This window comes from Ambystoma mexicanum, chromosome 1p, assembly GCF_040938575.1.
Source record: "Ambystoma mexicanum isolate Mex_15411 chromosome 1p, UKY_AmexF1_1, whole genome shotgun sequence".
Classification (NCBI taxonomy): Eukaryota; Metazoa; Chordata; class Amphibia; order Caudata; family Ambystomatidae; genus Ambystoma; species Ambystoma mexicanum.
The window spans coordinates 192,009,898-192,027,673 of record NC_090921.1 but is presented as its reverse complement, the minus strand read 5'-3'; the positions used below and the strand labels follow the sequence as shown (position 1 = coordinate 192,027,673).

At 41.9% G+C, this 17,776-nt stretch overlaps 1 protein-coding gene across 2 annotated transcripts in view; it reads left to right on the top strand.

Moving 5' to 3' along the window:
• The first annotated feature begins 10,458 nt into the window (after positions 1-10,458).
• Positions 10,459-17,776, top strand: part of LOC138567823 (protein mono-ADP-ribosyltransferase TIPARP-like) — a 149,233-nt gene continuing 141,915 nt past the window's right edge. Inside the window, exon 1 of one of the 2 annotated variants that reach the window (XM_069646324.1) lies at positions 10,459-10,584. The gene's annotated coding sequence lies outside the window, so the exon portion shown is untranslated. Of the gene's footprint in view, positions 10,585-10,676; positions 11,157-17,776 lie in introns of those variants that run through there. The other variant, XM_069646320.1, reaches the window with a different exon arrangement.

The window sequence follows — 17,776 nt, the reverse complement described above, 5'->3', positions numbered from 1 at the left end:
TTACCACATTTCATTGGGTTCATTGTCACTTCAATATTCATACATTGTCTTCAGTGTGTCACTGGACCTCCTGCTTGGTTCCTTTTTATATGTTTATATTCCTTCAGGCATTGGTACTTGCAGGCTTTCATCAACTCTAGGATACATTCAATATGGTTGTCTCAATGGGAACCGTCTTTCAAATGCTTGCTGCAGTATTAGCATTATAGTAGGTGTCAGGCATGGTACAATCTCAAGTCTCCAGTAGATCGCAGGTGAGGGGCAAGTCTCCTGATATATATGTCAGCTCCTCCAAATTATGATGTAGGTTCTTGTTCACTTATTGAATTCCCCGGAATTCCCTGTCCTTTTATCTTCCCAGATTTACCATGTTTATCTACAGGGACAATTTGGGATTGGTTGGAATTGATATAATGTGCATGATCACAGTCTGTAAGTCGGTATGCAAATTTAGATGCTTGAATGAAAATTGTGAAATGAAGTTTGGTAATTTTACATGGGTTTGCCATTTTGTTGCAATTTGAAATGTAGTACTATATTCCGATAGTACACCTATCTATCTATAAACTGTCCGAATTTCATGTAAATCAGAGCATCTGTTAGAATGCAGTGATCAATTTAGTAATCAATTAGGTAATTACACATTTAAAGTGAGATCTCCCTCATAAAATGAATCATGTTTTCTAATGTGGAATTGCAGACATTTTCCACCAGGTAGCAATGTATGATACCTATGTATAGCCAGAGCAGGCTTTTTTGTCTGCTGAACATAAATTCAATAAACTTCCCTTTCAGCTTGTTCGGAGCCAATGTCTGTTTGCGATGCATTTAGAGTTCAGTAACCTTTCCCTTTACCTCAACGGATAATGCAATTTGTATGATATTCTTAGACCTTTGACAAACTATGACAACCTTTTTGAAGCCGAAAGCCCAAGATCTCATTAAAGACAACTGACAATGGGTTTGTTTACAAAATATTTGGAGGCAGCCCAAACTGGACTGAAAAAACCCTTTGGGTGTGTCCTTCATGTGCATACTTAGGCTGGATCAGGACTTGCATGTGTTCAGCCTGAGAAATGAAGTTTAAATGCATTGTCAGTTCTGTTCTCACACTCCAGACCCTGTTGGTTAAAATTAAACTCATGAAATCTTAATCAGTGAAATTATACAATAGTTTTTCCCATAATGATGCAATACGGGTTACACCTTTTTTTAAATCTATTTTACACTCTAAAATATATAATAAAGAGAGTCACTGAAAAATGTGCATTTTTCTATATCATACAAGTGTAATTTAGATTTCCTGTGCTTGATGTTTGAGGCTCTGGAAATTACACATGGCTGCGGCAGGCTTTACCAATGTCAATCTGTGTACTCTAAAAACACATATTAAAGATGATCATTAAATAGGAAATACATTTTTCACTGTACGTACACTTTCTAGGATTTGCTGTATTCCTTGGGAAAAAATAGTTTTGGGCCTATCTTTTAGATGGAGTATAGCTCTGGTTTTCTTCCCAGCCTTGTTCTGTTGGATTGCCACGCCGTGGCTAAAAGAAAACATGTGATGGCATTATATTTGAACATGATAGTGAGCAATGTGTGCACGCTATAACAGGCCTTCTTTAAATCGTGGCAATAAGCAAGAGTAACATCTATGGCTGGTGTCTAGTTTGTACTTTATTTAAGGCCTTTTTTTGCTTTAAAGTGTCTACAGCAATGCTAAGAAAACACAAACCTTATAACTGTTGGGCTTGTTTGAAATGACCAGGTCTGCAGGGAAGTGGAATTAAAATGACTAGAGTAACCAATAATGCTCTTGGTGGAAAGTGTACCCATAAGTTAATTTTCGTTTATGTATTTTTGCTTTTGAAGTCTCGAAACATCTTAGGGAACATAATATTCTTGCATATTAAATATAAAATCAAGAAGAAAAGAGAATTTTGGGTCTGGGCCAAGGTTCCCTGCAAGCTGTGCACATGTGCGCTTGCCCGGGTTCCTGCTGTGTGCCGCTCAGAAGAGTTTTAGCAGCTCACACAGACAATTCACACCTTCTCAATAATTAATAAAGCGCAAGCCTTGGAAGTTGCCTGACATTTACTTTCTCTCTTACTGAAGCTAAATTATACTAAATAGTCTCGATATTCTGGTCTAGCCTATTTACATTACCTTACTATGCAAATGTCACCTTAAAAACAAATATACACTCAAGAGGTTTCAAATGGATATGGAAATCTTTCTCCATTAACAGAAGATGCCTGCCCACCTTAGCCAAATAACCTTCCCTCCCCACCCTTGACCTTACCATACTTACACTGTATGACTAACTTCCAGCCCTGGCCACATTTAGCCATTACCGGACAACCTTGAATCAGCCTAACTTGGTTCTGCAAAAGGTTACCAGGAGTTGCACCTACATCCACTTGTTTTATGTTTATTGAAATAGTAACAATGTTCGAGCACCAGAATTTCAGTTACTTGTGGTGCTTTAGCAAAGGCTTGACCAACACTGTGTAACCTGCCAGCTCAAATATCAAATATAGACTGTAAGTAGCAGGCTACTAGGCTGTGTAACCGCATCCCATGCTTCCTATGTTTTGCACATATACACATGCACTTTGAAAGGCTGCCTTTGCAAATTGCCACATTTGAAAACTTCCGATATTAATTTGCCTTCAAAGGATTGGAGTAGACAAATGTCATGTTCAAATTCTCCTACTTTAGTATTGCAAGCATTTCCCTATAAATGAAGAGTAACATTGCAATATCATATGCTTGGTCTGCAAGGGATTATGGTTATAGAATAGGCCTGGCACTACATGTACACAGAATGAGGGCAATAGATATGCAGACAGTTACAAAGCTTTTCACACACACTGCTTCCGTTCCAAGTTCTCAGATTCACATTGGGCATAGACCTTAACAAATGCTATGATAATTCTCTGCCACACACACACATGGCTTCACTGAGCACTTGTATAATACAGGCAATCTGATTAGCACTGAAAAATAATTGTTGGTATGCATTTTCTTAACTGCCCATAAGGGTTTAAATATATTTTGCTTGCAAAGTATTATGGGTATGCAAATATCCCAGTGAGTGTTTTGCTGCTACAATCCCTCACGTTTCAGAGAGCCCTGTCAACTAGAATTGTAGACTAGCACAGGAGCCAAGAAAGGTATGAGGGGGAAGGGCACAGGAGCACACTGGGGTGAAGAACAAGTTTGCAACTTCCAAAAATCAAGTCTGACATTCCGGCAGTACAGTGAAAGAAATGTGTTTGTTTGCACTCATGTATAGGAACCTCTAGTAACAGTCTAGGAAACTGCACCTTCTGTTTCTTTCTGATCGCTTTTTAATATAATCATGTGTTCTGTGTTTAGTGTCTTTAGCATCCCTGTGCACCTTGTTTAAATTGCAGGGCATCCCTAGTTAAGCAAAAGGGCATCTGTCTTACCTCTGAGCGAGCCAATCTAGTTGATTTTCCTCAAAGCAGTTGAATTTTGTCTAGGCTGTGTAGAGGAAGGGTGGGCAAAATGATAGGCTGTATTATGTGCACTGTCATTATTCTTCCTATTTCAGGGTCACAAGAAGGGTTCTGTTATGAGTGGAATAGATGTTTTTTCAGTGAGTAAACAAAAATAATGGCTTTGCTAATGGGGACACTTTATTCTTATTGTACAGTGCTCTTTCCCCTTTAAGTTCCGCTTGAGATTGTGTAGCAGTATTATTGGAGTCCCTTCTTATGCCACTGCTCTGCTGGTCACGAATTCAAGATTATCTGTGTAACAATTTGGGTAGATGCCGGGGATAGGCTCCTGTGTGTTCATGGTTTCCCATTTATTTTGCTGGTCTTATTTTTACTTCCTATTTTTTGGTGCGCACGTTTTCCTGTTCTTAGCTGTAAGGCTGGTTTTGAGTAAGCATGGTCACTGCTCTATTCACAGGACAATGTAATGTCGATGGGAATCACTGGCACGGTAATTCTGAAAATCATACTCTGTGGTTCTGTTATTCTGAAGTAATTATAAACCCAACACAAATTCTGAGAGGCATGATCTCCTGGCCCCTGAATTACTTCATTAAAGGGGCACATTAACTCTTATCGGCATGTTTTCTGGGACAGTCCTTTTAGTTGCCAATATTCCATCTGGTAAATAATGTGGCTGCAAAAAATTCAGAGATGAGCCATCAGTTATAATTAGCAAAATGTGTTTTTTTGTAATAAACATGAATGCTTTTTTGCAATGGCATAAAACACATTCCGCTTCGTCTCGGATTGGTGTCCTATTGTTGAGACTGAGCATACAGTGCTTTTTTGTGCATACACATTGTTCTACACATAGGGTACTTTTGCTTGGTACTATGGCATATCTCGAAGTCGGGACTGGTTGGTGATGTTTCTTTATAATCACATATAAAGTATTTCTTTTTTTAGCCTATTTCTTTGGAAAAGGTGCTTTAAGATGCACTTTTTGCATAGTTGGGTAAGGGGATATTCCCTTCCAGAAACCCTCTAGAGCTGATGGCTCACTAACTATGCATGCTCACAAAGTGGCTTATCTCATTAGTCAGTTGCACACATGTAAAATAATGCGCGCACAAAAGCAAACCATTTCCGCACTTGGAGAAAAATAATTGGAGGGAATTGGTCTGGTCACAGCCACACTTGTAACAGGAATAAATGGCTCTGTGGGACCCGTTGGTTGGGAGCAGAGCTTTAAATGGGCCAGGGCTAGCATGTGCAGAGCCACTACAGTCGCCAAATCCGCCTACCAAGCAGGTGTGCCCTCTGATGCCTCAGTCCTCATCACTGATAAATATTGCCTATGCACGCCCATTGGGACTCTGAAAGTGCAAAGATTTACAAGAGTTTTTGATGTTCTTCATAGTATCCTGACACTATCAAGCACTGTATGGCTTTCCCAAAACGGAACCTTGGGGCACCCTTTCAGAGCCAGCTGCGGAAATCTCTCCTGCCTGTGGGATACCATTCACTATATCATAACTCAGGTATGGCTTATATTTAAGGATGTATCTGCCACCAAAACAGTGTACACATAACTATAGTTTTGGTGCATGTCTTAAATGCAACTCCTGTGCTGCAGAGAACTGGCCGTCACTGCAGCTGCTAATGGGCACCGGTGAACTCTAAAACTCCTCTGTACCCCTGGTAGAGGAGGGGCTGCAGATCGGGATACTGATGAAGCAGGGCACAGGTGCGCTCTATGTTTTTGCCATGGAATATATGAAAGGGGAATCTGATTGGCAGATTACACCTTTCAGAGATGAAATTACCCATATAAAATGCATTTTATGAATAAAAAATAAAAAAGCCAGGGCTTCTACAGCCTTGCCAAACAGAAATCCGTCACAGCAGGTCTGCCTGGGACATGGCCCTTGACCGAGAGGGGAGTCCGCATCCACAGTTGCTCGTCACCTCCAACGGTATGCAGTGATTTTATCGAATACAAAACAACAAAAGGAATTTTTTTACGAACCCAAAACACCTGAAAAACAACGATTTATTTAAAACTATATGTAGTTGGGAATGGGGATAGTAGTTTTGGGGGTGGGGGAAAGTATTAATTAAAAAATGGGTTTGAGGGGGAACCCCCACCCAAAGACAAAGAAAATAATTTGCTAAAAATTAATTTATTGTTTTGTGTTTCGTTAAAATCAATGTAACCACTCCAACCCACAAGTCTTTGGGCCCATGGCTGTGGAATCGCCACCTGTTGCTGTGCTTGTGCCTGCGGGTAAATGCCTCCCGTATGGAATAACCACTCGATTGTTATTAATCCAGCCATAAGTCCTGCCAAAGGTCGACCAATGGCGGGCCTACTTGTGGCTGTCAAAAATTCTAGTGGTTTAACTTTGACGAATTAGGTAACTCCAAGTCCATATATTCAAGTGGTCAAAATCGTGGTGTCATTTTATACCATGGCACTGGTGAATATATATTGGAATCATATGGCAAAGAATGAGGATACTTTTTTTGAACTAATGTATGCAACTATGGACATGATTGTGGCTGATATGTCTATTACATCTGTTATTATTGTGGGTGATCTCAACTTACATGATCTGTCTAACACAAAGTCTTTGTATAATAAGACAGAACGTAGATGGGTTGAATTCATGGAAGATAGGCAAATGTTACTGCTCAATGGTTCAGTAGAGGGTGATGTACCCGCTCAGCCAACTTGGCAAAGGCAAACCCAACATGCAATTTTGGACTATATATATGTAGATCATAACATGTTTACATGCGTAAAGAGCTTCAACATTCGGAAGCAAAATCAAAGTGACAATGAGCAGCTTATTATGTCTTGGTGTTGGAACCTACCTCACACCTTATCAACATCAGATAATATGAGTGGCCAAATCCATATTAATAGTGGACGAAATCGTTTGATTTGGAATCACGATAAATTACAAAGTTTCTATGACAACCTATCAACACACTGGTCCGGTAAAAACAGGTGCGGACCGAGAAACTGTGATTATACATCTATACTACATCTATTTGTCGAGGTGAAAACACAAAGCAATAAACCTGTTTTTTGTCACAAACATCAATATGATCCTGAGGTCAGAATAAGAAAAACTCTTTTAAGAAAAGAAATAAGGAATCTTACAATTAATAAATCACATAATCATTTAACATTAATAAAAACTCTTAAAAGTAAGTACCAACATTGGATTAGGGCTCACAAAGCTCTTTTGCTACAACAGGACAGCGAAATGCTTCTTTGTGCGGTGGCTTCCAAGAACTCTCAAGCAATCTGGCACTTGCTGCGTAGAACATCTTTAACATCTCAATCATCCTTACAGATAAATGCTGTCCCGGAGCTGGTATGGATGAATCATTTCTTAGAATTATATGCTGCCAAAGATGAAAGTCCATATATACCATCTTATGGCAGTTTGCCCAAAGATTTGTTGGTTTTTGACATAGATGATATAAAATTCTTTATAGCAAAGTTGAGTTCTTCGAGGGCCCCGGGCCCTGATGGTCTTTCCAATGTTACCCTGAAGACATACCCTGATATATGGGCACAAATATTGTTCTTAATATATCGCGAAGTTTGTGACACAAATCGAATTCCATCTAACTGGAGGAAGTCTATAATTGTGCCTATTTTCAAAAAAGGCAATAGACAGTTACCCTCTAGTTATAGACCGATTGCTTTATTGGACATTCCAGCAAAAATATTCTCGCAAATTATATTGAGACAACTCACCCTGTGGATTAACAGTCATACTTTGTTTGACCCACATCAGACGGGTTTTGTCCCAGGAATGGGCACTTCCATTAATCTCATATCCATAACAGCAATTCAACAACAAATAATTAAATCAAAACAACCAATATACTTGGCGTTTGTCGACTTCAAGTCTGCTTTTGACTCTATTAGCCGATCTCTAATGTTGCAAAAGTTAACAGCTGCCGGATGTCCAGATGTCTTACTTTCCTTCATAACACAGTTACATACAAATACGACCATACAGATCAGACTTACAACAGATGGCAAGTTGTCACTACCTGTCCCGACATATCGTGGACTGAAACAAGGATGTGTCCTTGCCTCTACCATCTTCAATTTTTTTATTGCTGATTTGGGAGTAGAATTTGCATCTGTACAGTCAAACCCTCCGAAACTTGGTGCTGCTCCACTTCCGTGGCTTTTCTATGCAGATGATTTGTTATTATTGTCTAAAACTCCGGTTGGATTACAGAGACTACTAACCACTCTGCAAGAATACGCCACCAAAAATCATTTAGAAATTAACATTGAAAAAACTAAGATCTTATGCTGCCTTCCTAAATCTCGGACTAAAATACAAAAATTTAAATGGCACCTTAATGGTAAATCACTTGAGGTTGTTGACCAGTATACATATTTGGGCATAAATGTTAACAATAATGTCACAGATCTACCATATGTTAGATCTGTAGAAACAAAGATGAAAACAGCAGCTGCCCAAGCTAAGATTATACAAGCGAAAATGGGAAAGTTTACTTTATCTGCTGCTATTACATTTTACTTACAAAAGGCTACTGCAATTACACTCTATGGATCTGATACTAAAGTACCCAGATCTGAGAAATTTTGGTCTAAAATTGAAGGCTTTTACTGGAAAAGTATCCTTGGTCTGCCGAATAGCTTGCCTATGTCGATATTACGACATGAATTAGGTCTGCTGTCACTATTTGGAATGTATACTTGGCGTGTAATAAACCTTTACAGAAAGCTGGTCATGGCTTCACATACAGAGTTGCTAATAAAGAAAATAGCCATGTATATGCTATTATCGAATCACTCTTTTCCAAGTACATGGAGAGAATTTGTTCAACATGTAATGGACGCAGCAAGCATCACAATTGAGCTCCTTGTATCTAACCCTACTAAAGCAAAGACTAAGATATGGGAAACTGATTGGATTAATACGATAGAACAGTGCAAGCGGTACACATCATTTAAGGAAATCCCATTTGAATATAAAAAGATGGGTAGGACCGAGTCTTACTTACTAAAATTCCCTGACGTCAAACTAAGACGAACATATTTACGCTTTCGTCTAAATTTATCTAACACCAAACAAATACAGGCCCGAAGAAGGCTCATATCAAATGTTGAGAACTATTGTCGATTCTGCTGCGTTCAAAACCAGAAAGAGACTATGGAACATTTATGTACGGAATGCTCTGCTTTAACGTTGAAACGGATATTGTATTTCAAACCGTACTTTGAACATTATAGATCATTGACATCTAATGAACTATGGACAAAGCTTTATCATACTCGCCTCATTAAGGTTCAGATAGCGATTGTGAAATTTACTAACCATATTGGAATTGAGACATAACATAAATGTGGTGAATGTTTTCACAATTTTTTTTCTTCTTCATCTAGTTCTTTTAATAGCAGCTGATAGCTATCAGTTATTAGTGACAATTTGAATTATTATATACGTTTATATGATAATCCATTGCCTTCTTAATCTTTGTATATGAACTAGAAAGAAGTATACTTTCTCTTTCAATTTTGGTACATACTACTAAGATAAAAATTATTTTTTATATTTTTACTTTTATATTTTATTTTTTTCATGTAATTAAGAAAAGAGGACAATTACTTTTAATATTGTAAAAATTCTTTTATTACTTAAAATGTTGTTGTTTATTGAAAAGTTGAGATTCAACTAAATCAATAAAAAAAATAAAAAAAAATGGGGCATACTGGTGTTTTGAATGATGCTTGGTAGTAGTTGTGCCAGGGTGGAGATTGCGGTGGGTGTGAGCCCCAACCGTGCAGGTGCATTTTAGTTGTTAGTCCCGGGCACCCTATTGCCTAGAAACTGCCCAGTCCTTTGGTCTGATTTTGAATGCTTTTACGTATAAAATAACTCTTAATATAACATTATATACATATCAAGGAGTGCTGGATGTTACATCTCGATAAGCAGTACTTTAAACGGGAAACTACTTGTTGGTCCCGAGTACCTGCACAGCACTTGATTTATTCGAAAGTTATAGCACTGGCACTTATTCATATTGATATTTTATTTATATCGCGCTTGTACACAAGTGTTTCAGAGCGTGACAAGGCAAGGGAGGGGAACAAGGGAGAACAAAATAACGATCTTACTAGGCCCAGTGACATGGAAAATGCGCAAGTGCATGGGAGAGGGGGAGTGGAAAAGTGGATGGAAGGGGGGAGAAGTGGAAAGTGCGAAGCAGAGGAGAAACAGATAAATAATAAAGGCAACAAACAGTGGTAGTGCAGCAAGCAATTTGCAAGTGCTAGGTAGCAGACAGGGTAGGTCTGATAAGTGCACGAAGAAAAAGGGGGGGTGTATGGGTACAGATACATACCCCAGTGCAAGGAGTGGCCCGGACGCAGTGCGGGAGAGTGGCAGGGTAAGCAGGTACCTGGGCCCGGAGGACAGAGGGTGGCTAGGTGCACGGTGCCAAGAGAGAACAGATCAGCAGGGGAGAGAGGGAGGGAAGGCAGAAGAAAAGAGGAAGGTCTTGAAGTGCTCCGGGACCAGAGATGGTTCTACTCAAGTTTTAGAGTGGCAGGGGGGCTGTTCCGGAGAGAGGCTCCAGCTGAAGACAGAGATCTACCCCCACTTCTTGGAAGGAAACCAACACGTTTAAATTATCAGTACCTGCACTTCTTTAGGAGTAAGCAGGTACTCTGGGATAGTGAGTACCTGTACTTCTGTGTTTCCATTTCAAGCACTGTGTAGGAGCAACAAACATAGTTTACACATAATACACCAGCATTTAGCAACCCAGAAGCAACAAACATAGGATTACACACAATACACCAGAATCCGGCCACCCAGAAGCAACAAGCATAGATTACACACAATGCACCAGCATTTGGCAACCCTAGCGGTTACAACAACACAGACGGGGCATGACAGAGCAAAACCCACAGAAAGGAAACTGAAAGGCCAGCCGAGTAAGAGGATACAGAGGCACGGCCTCCCGTTGGCCCCTGCTCGTCTTTCCCCGTTTCCTGCAGCTCCCTCCTGGGCAGAAGGGACCGGCTGGAGCAGCAGATGCCGTGAGTCAGCCCGTGTCAGCTCAGACTCAGAGAATGGAAAGGAGGGGGGGGGGACTTCCGCATCATAAGATGGGGCGGAGGAAGGGGAGGGTTCAGTGCGGTCACCGGGGCGGCCAGGAAGCGTGCTGCTGGGCCTGGGAGGGGGGCTGGGACAAGCTGGGGCCTGAGCCTGAGCCACACGCAGTCTTCGGAGGCTGACAGCAGGGCTCTGGCGTGGCGCGGCCTCCGCCGGGAAGGACGTGGTGTTAGTGTTTTTATTTGGGGGGGGCCCTCTGAGAGAATGGAGGCTCACCACTGTCATTTTTTTAATGCGAGATAATTAAGCACGGATCCCCTCGTCGGCGGGGTGCCAGCATACCTGCTAATCCCCGCAGCAGTAGGCGGGGAGGCTCCAGGCCCCTACAAGGCAATACCACCACTGCAGAATGAAAAATGGCTCTCCCGGTGTTTAAGGCCCCGCTTCTGCTTTCCACGCCACCGATGCTTCGGGGAAGCTTTACGTGTGCGCCACAATAGAGCCGACAAGGACGAGCAGTGGGGGGGGGGGAACTGGGTGTCAAAACGAGAAGCAGGTACGTGCACACCTTGGGGGGAGGAGGGGCTTATGGGGGACGCCGTGTGTCTTTGCTGTCTCCGCTGTATGTAAACCCCATGGGTGAAGGTGGGAGAACATCCGCTGTCAGCTGTTCTCCCTGTGGGGGAGGGGGGTTGTATTTTAGAACAGTACATTCAATAATTTAATTTAATTTTTTAATGAGGTGCCCCCTGATACACTGGACTGCATGCGCGTTGTTTTGATTGCCGGATTTTTAAATGTTTGCTTTTCAGCCCAGCGGGTTAATGTGCTTGCTGCAAACATTTCTGTACTACAACCCCCAGGTATCGATACCAATGATTCACCTCAGTGGGCTAATGACACTGCGTCAACGACACGCGCAACCGGCCTGCTGCAGGTGCCAGTCCTAGTAAAATGGCTCATCGGGTTATGCGGGTGCTGGTCCCGGGTTCGGATCCTAGTTCCTGGCACGGTGGTGGGTCGAGTATTGGGCTTGCTTCACAACTAGCCTTACAGTCGAGGATACTTGGGAGGCTGACTAAGCCTTTCTGGGGTTTATGTAAGGAGCTGGACAGTCGCACCCTGTTATTAAAGTACTGGAATATTGCGTCTTCCTTCTTCGCTCAAGCCCACTCCATGCAATGCCTATTTGGACCTAGTCACCGAGTTGCACCACACATGTGCCTCTTTTGGATTGTGTAATGTTTGGGAGCTTTGAAGTGTGGGTAGTGTAATCTTTGACAAGCTGTGTAGCGCAGTGCTGCAAAATGAATCCCCTTTGGGCGCTTAGTGCGGGATCGCAGCCTGCTGTTAGTAACTGTAAAAGTGAGGGATTGTGCGGGGTCAGGGCCGGGGGGCATAGGGCACACCCGGGTGGCACACCTTCATTGTAGAGCAGTCTTTCTGTGATGTTAACACCTGCTTAATACAGTCTCCCACTGGTGTGTCTCGCGCGTTTGGTGGGGCGTCGCATCTACTTGCAGACAAGTTTCACTTTTTAATGTTAAAGGACATTTGTACCACACTCTATCACCACCGGAGTGCTCCCCTGGCGCTCTGGCGGCTCTGAAAAATGAAGGGAGGAGGGGTTAGTGGGAAGAAGCTGGAAAAGTGCAAGAGAGCAGTGATGTGCTGTTGCCGGCCTCAGCCCAGTGGGTCTGTTGGCTGGGCCTGGGGTGTTTGCGGCTGGTAGTCGTTGTGTACTGTTGAGCGATTCTATGTGTGTTTTTGTTTTGTTGCAATGTAGTGAAGTTTGTGCGGTTTGTTGTGCTGTAGGTTTGTGGTTGTGTTTTTGTTTGGAGTTGGAGAGGTGTACGCAGAGGGGGAAATTGTTAGTGCAATTGGTTAGTTGGCATCTTTATCCCGAATTGAGGTGCTGGGGTTCGGGAGCACCCTTGTGCCTCAGTTCTGATCTGGGTCCGTCTGGCCTGCAAGGTCCCTTTCACATCTGGCCCCCTCCTCTCCCATCCTCCCTTGCGGCCCTACCTGTCTTCCCTTCAGTTCAGGAAGATGTTCCTCCTAGATGTACATGGCATAGCGATGGCTGTCGTTCCACATTGGACTACATATATCTCAATAGCCAATACTTCTCAAAGATTTTATCTTTGAACATAAAATCTACTGTCACGAGTGACCACAGTCAACTAACTTTGACTGCGATTGGCCATCATCTCAACCTAGAATTGTAAATTATCACACAACAAATTTAGTTGTAAATAATGCGGGCAACCATATAAAATGGTCCAGGTCCAAACTACTCTGTTACAAACAAAATCTGAGTGATGGCTATAGTGGATCCAATGCTTCTGACAGCCCTTGTTATATACATGCAATGCAAATGTTTTCATCTAGAGGTACGAATGCTCTAGGGAGTCACTCTAATCATCTTCACTGTTTTGATCTAGAGGTAAAATGCAAAAAGCGTGATCTAAGACGGCATATAAAGTTGTTGTCTAGGCAGCCCAAGAATTTAAGTTTCAATTATGAACAGATAAAACAGCTAAAAAATACATACAAAAGATGGCTATTGGGTCGGCGCGCTTTGCAATATCAGTGTGATGGCGAAGCCATGCTGAAACAGATCATTATCAAATCTTCAGGGGGTATCTGGGCGCTTTTGAACTCTGCCTGTTATCTGTTCAGATTAATCCCGTTATGGAGCGGGATTGGATAATTCACTTTGATAACATTTATCATACCCCCTTTCCAGACCTTAGTCTTGGTTGGGATGGTATTGTTGCCGATCACATTTTTCACTTTGATCTAGATGATATTATTCATTGTATATATAAGTTGAGTACCTCTCGAGCCTCTGGTCCAGATGGGCTTCACAATGCATGAATCAAGCAGAATACACAACTATGGGCAGAGCTCTTACATCTTATTTTCTCTGAGATTATGAGAACTGGGAATCTTGGAAAACATCTGTGATCCTTCTGATTTTCAAGAAAGGGGACGGTGCAAATCCAACATCTTATAGACCCATAGCTCTTCTGGATTGTCCGGGAAAATTCTTTGCACGTCTGGTTCTAAATGAATTCAATAATTGGCTTAATAAATTAAACCATCATGACCCGTTTCAAACAGGTTTTATTCCAGGGCTGGGTGCGGCCATCAACCTAACGACTCTGAATGCGATTATTGCTCAGAGCAGACAAAGCAAACAACCTATATGTACTGCATTCATCGACTTTAGACCAGCTTTTGACCTTGTCCCCAGGGAACTATTATTAAAAGAATTAATTGATTTGGCTTGTCCTTGGCATATTCTAAAATGGATCCTAGAATTTCATTCTAATACCTCCATACAAATTTGTTTGAGCAACGATGGACGTTTATCAGACCCGATAGAAACCACCCGTGGTCTTAAACAAGGATGCTTGCTGGCCTCCGCTTTGTTTAATTTCTTTATTCTTGACATTGGCTTTGGCTTTTGTAATCTCATAACAGATCCAATTAAACTAAAAGGTTCAGCCATTAACTGGCTTCTTTATGCTGACGATATGGTACTCATATCAAAAACACCAATTGGACTGCGGAACATGCTGAATGCTTTGGTTTATGCTACCAAAAACTGCATTAGCATTAATCTTAAAAAAACACAAGTAATGCAATTTGAATTAAAAAACAGACAAAAATGTCATCAGTGGAGATTGCAAAATACCAACTTGCAAGTAGTGCACTCATGTATCTACCTAAGAATATGTGCAAATAATTACAAATCTGATAAACCGTTTGAAGATTATCTTCATCTAAAACAAAACACGGCATTATCCCAAATGAGACTCATCCGAGCCAAATATTGCAAATTTTCCATAGACCCACTGATTGTATATTATAAACAAAAGTACATCCCAACTATATTGTATGGTTCCGAATCGAAAAAATGTCAAAATTATACCTATTGGTCGAAGTATGAAAATCAATACTGGAAGAAGTCACTACTACTACAAAATATGCATAATGTATAGAAAATGTATTTTGAGAGAAAACAATAATGGTTTACTCTTGATCCTATCCAACTATGTATTAACATCAGATGACTTGTTTACAAGGACTTGGTGTGCCTTTGCAAGAAAAATCTTAAAAGGTGCAGACATCCAAATCTTTATTAATACAAAATCCAAAATCAAGCTATGGCAATCCGTTTGGGTAAAAATGAGAGCAGCTTGCATGAAAATACAGAAATTCATTCGAAATCCGTTTGCACCTAAAGTTCATGGTCAGATTGAAAAATATTTGCAGCAATCTCCCAATCCGAATCATCGAAATGATTTTATGAGGTTTAGATGAAATATTTGGCCAACCAAGGAAATAATGTATAAATGGGGGAAAAATCTCTGAAAACAATATTGAATGTCGATTTTTGTCATCAAACGACAGAGACCATGAAACATCTTATGGTGGAGTGTAAAATCTTTTTGCCATTGCAAATTTTTTATTTCAAGCCACTGTTTGACGCTGATCAATTGTTATGCACTGAAGATTTATGGTTGAAAATGTTTAACAGGAATTTGAAGTGCATGAGATATGCAGTTGTGAATTATTTGAATTACTTAAAAATCAAAGACTACGGCAACAATGAAGAAGTAGATTCTGGTAACATGGTGGATAGTATTGTCGGACATAATTCTTTTAAAAAAAAATAACTGAATGTATGTAACTATAATTGAATTGTCGTAATTGTATGTATCATTCAATTTTTATGAGAATATCCTGTTTCTTATTTTAATTCTTTTTGTATAAATATGTTGAAAGGTATTTTGTGACCAAAACAACAATTAAAAAAAAAATCGCTAATGATGGTAGCAAGTGCACAATCGTGGTTGTACATGGGCATCCGATCGCAGTGTCTGGTAAATGCCTAATATGGGTGCACATGCCAAAACTGTTGGCTTGGCCAGTGCTGGTTTGTAACAGGACTTCAGTGAAGGACACTTCGAGCGGCTGAAGACAGACCCAGTTAAGACATATTACACCAGTAGCGCGTTTACAACTCAAATTGAGTAATTAACTCTCAGAAGACTGCTTTGAAAAACACTGGCAGGAACTTCAAGTAAAGTTTGATAATGCTTGATTAAAGCGAGCTCAAAGAGTTCACGTGGGAAGGTGTTTTTGGTGGAGAGGTGCAGGAACTGGGTGGGAATGGCCATGGTTGGCTTGGCATTGGGTGGGCAGATATCCAAACACCAAGCTTTGTGGCCCTCGTCATGCACCATTTCTTCCTAGCTGTACTCTAATGCAATAGTTTCTGCTTATCCAGCTAATGGCCCAAACTAATAAGTAATGTTTGGTTGCAAGGTCCACATCTCCTCCTCAACCTAATTCGCTACGCCCGTTTACAATCCCAGAACTCTACTGAGAAATCACCTGACCTGATGGTACCTGCCTGGCGATGTATCATAACGCGCTCTATTGCAAGCAGAGCAGCCAGCTGAGAAGTGCTTGCACTGTGCCATTGAAATAACGCAGCGCTGCATGCTTCCACCAAGTTGGCAGCGTGGCTGGCTAGAAGCGGGGGAGGGGGGCGCTCAGACTGCTGCGTGGCCCCCCAGTTCAGTTTACCAACCAATGGCTGTTTTAAAAAAATATCTTACCTAAAACTGGTGGTTGCTCTGATTTTAAGTGCTTACTGTTTGGCAGATAAAATGTAAGCCACCAGGTGACTTGTCCAGGATCACAAAATGTAGACAGGAAGGGAGTCCACGATTATAGCCAATTCCTCCTGCCCATCCACGATGGCTGGGAACGTTTTCCCGAAATGTTCTTGTAATGAAGGCTTCTGGATTGACTAGTCGTATGCAAACTGCACAACAAACTTCCCTGAAAAGTATATCCAGCCCAAACTGCCAAGCAACGTTCCTTTCTGCAAACGGGATCAGGAGTAACCAGGGCCATGCTTCGGCCTGGCTGGCAGGGCCCCATCAGAGATGTGCAGTCTGGGCTCCTGGGCACAGTGAGTTTGGCACCAGTGCCTGGGTATGCCCCATACTGGGTGTGGAGACTTAGCCCGCAAAGCATGCTGGGTGGGGCACAGTGAGTTTGGCACCAGTGCCTGCGTATGCCGAGGGGTTTAAGTGGGGTAAGAAATCGAGGGGGGGCCCTCATTTGAGGGGGTGGCCTAATAAGTACGCAAATCGTAGGGTATGCACACAAATCTATATAAATGTTATGTATTTGTGTGCGTACCTTACTATGGTTTGTGTACTATGCAAGCCATCTTTTCTAAACATAGAAATATGTAACATATGTCTACGTTTATAAAAGATGGCTTGCAAAGTACACAAACCATAGTAAGTTACGCACACACATATATAACATTTATATAGATTTGTGTGCATACCCTACGGTTTGCCTAGTTTTCAGCCCATCTTTTTAAACATTTCGGGTTTATAAAAGATGGCGTTGAAAGCACACAATTCAAGCCATCTTTTATAAAGCTTTGACGACGGACAAAATTGTCCGTCGTCAAAGCTTTATAAAAGATGGCTTGAAATGTGTACTTTCAAAACCATCTTTTATAAACCTCGAAATATGTCAAGGAATTCCCAGGTTCGCCGAGGGTTAAAGACGCCTCCGCGACCTGGGGAAACAAAGGGACAGTAAGTAACTGCCTCTAGTGACCGCTCGCGCGAGGGGGTCACCAGACCCAGTTGCTATGACTGACGGAAGTGGCAGCCAGGCACAGCCCCGGCTGCGTCCCACTTTTTGGAGACTGCCGGAGCCTGGCCCCGGCCCACTTTAAGCACTGGGTATGCCCCATAATGAGTGTGGAGACTCGTCCCGCAAAACATGCTGGGTGGGGCACAGTGAGTCTGGCACCAGTGCCTGGGTATGCCCCATAGTGCGTGTGGAGTCTCGGCCCGCAAAGCATGCTGGGTGTGGTAATCTTGCAGATGGTCAACAGCATTCATTCTTCACGGGTCACTTCGAAGAACGGCGCAGGCCCAAAACATTGTTTTGGAGCAGATACGGAGACGTATAAAAATAGCGAACACGTTTCATATCTGCCTAGTTCTCCTGTAAACCCTACCGTCTCCTGGGAAGGGGATGCGGGTCCTCGGATTATGTACTTCAGCCGAAAGACCCGCCAGACATCTGCTGTCGGTAACATCGAATGTCACGTGATGTCGCTGC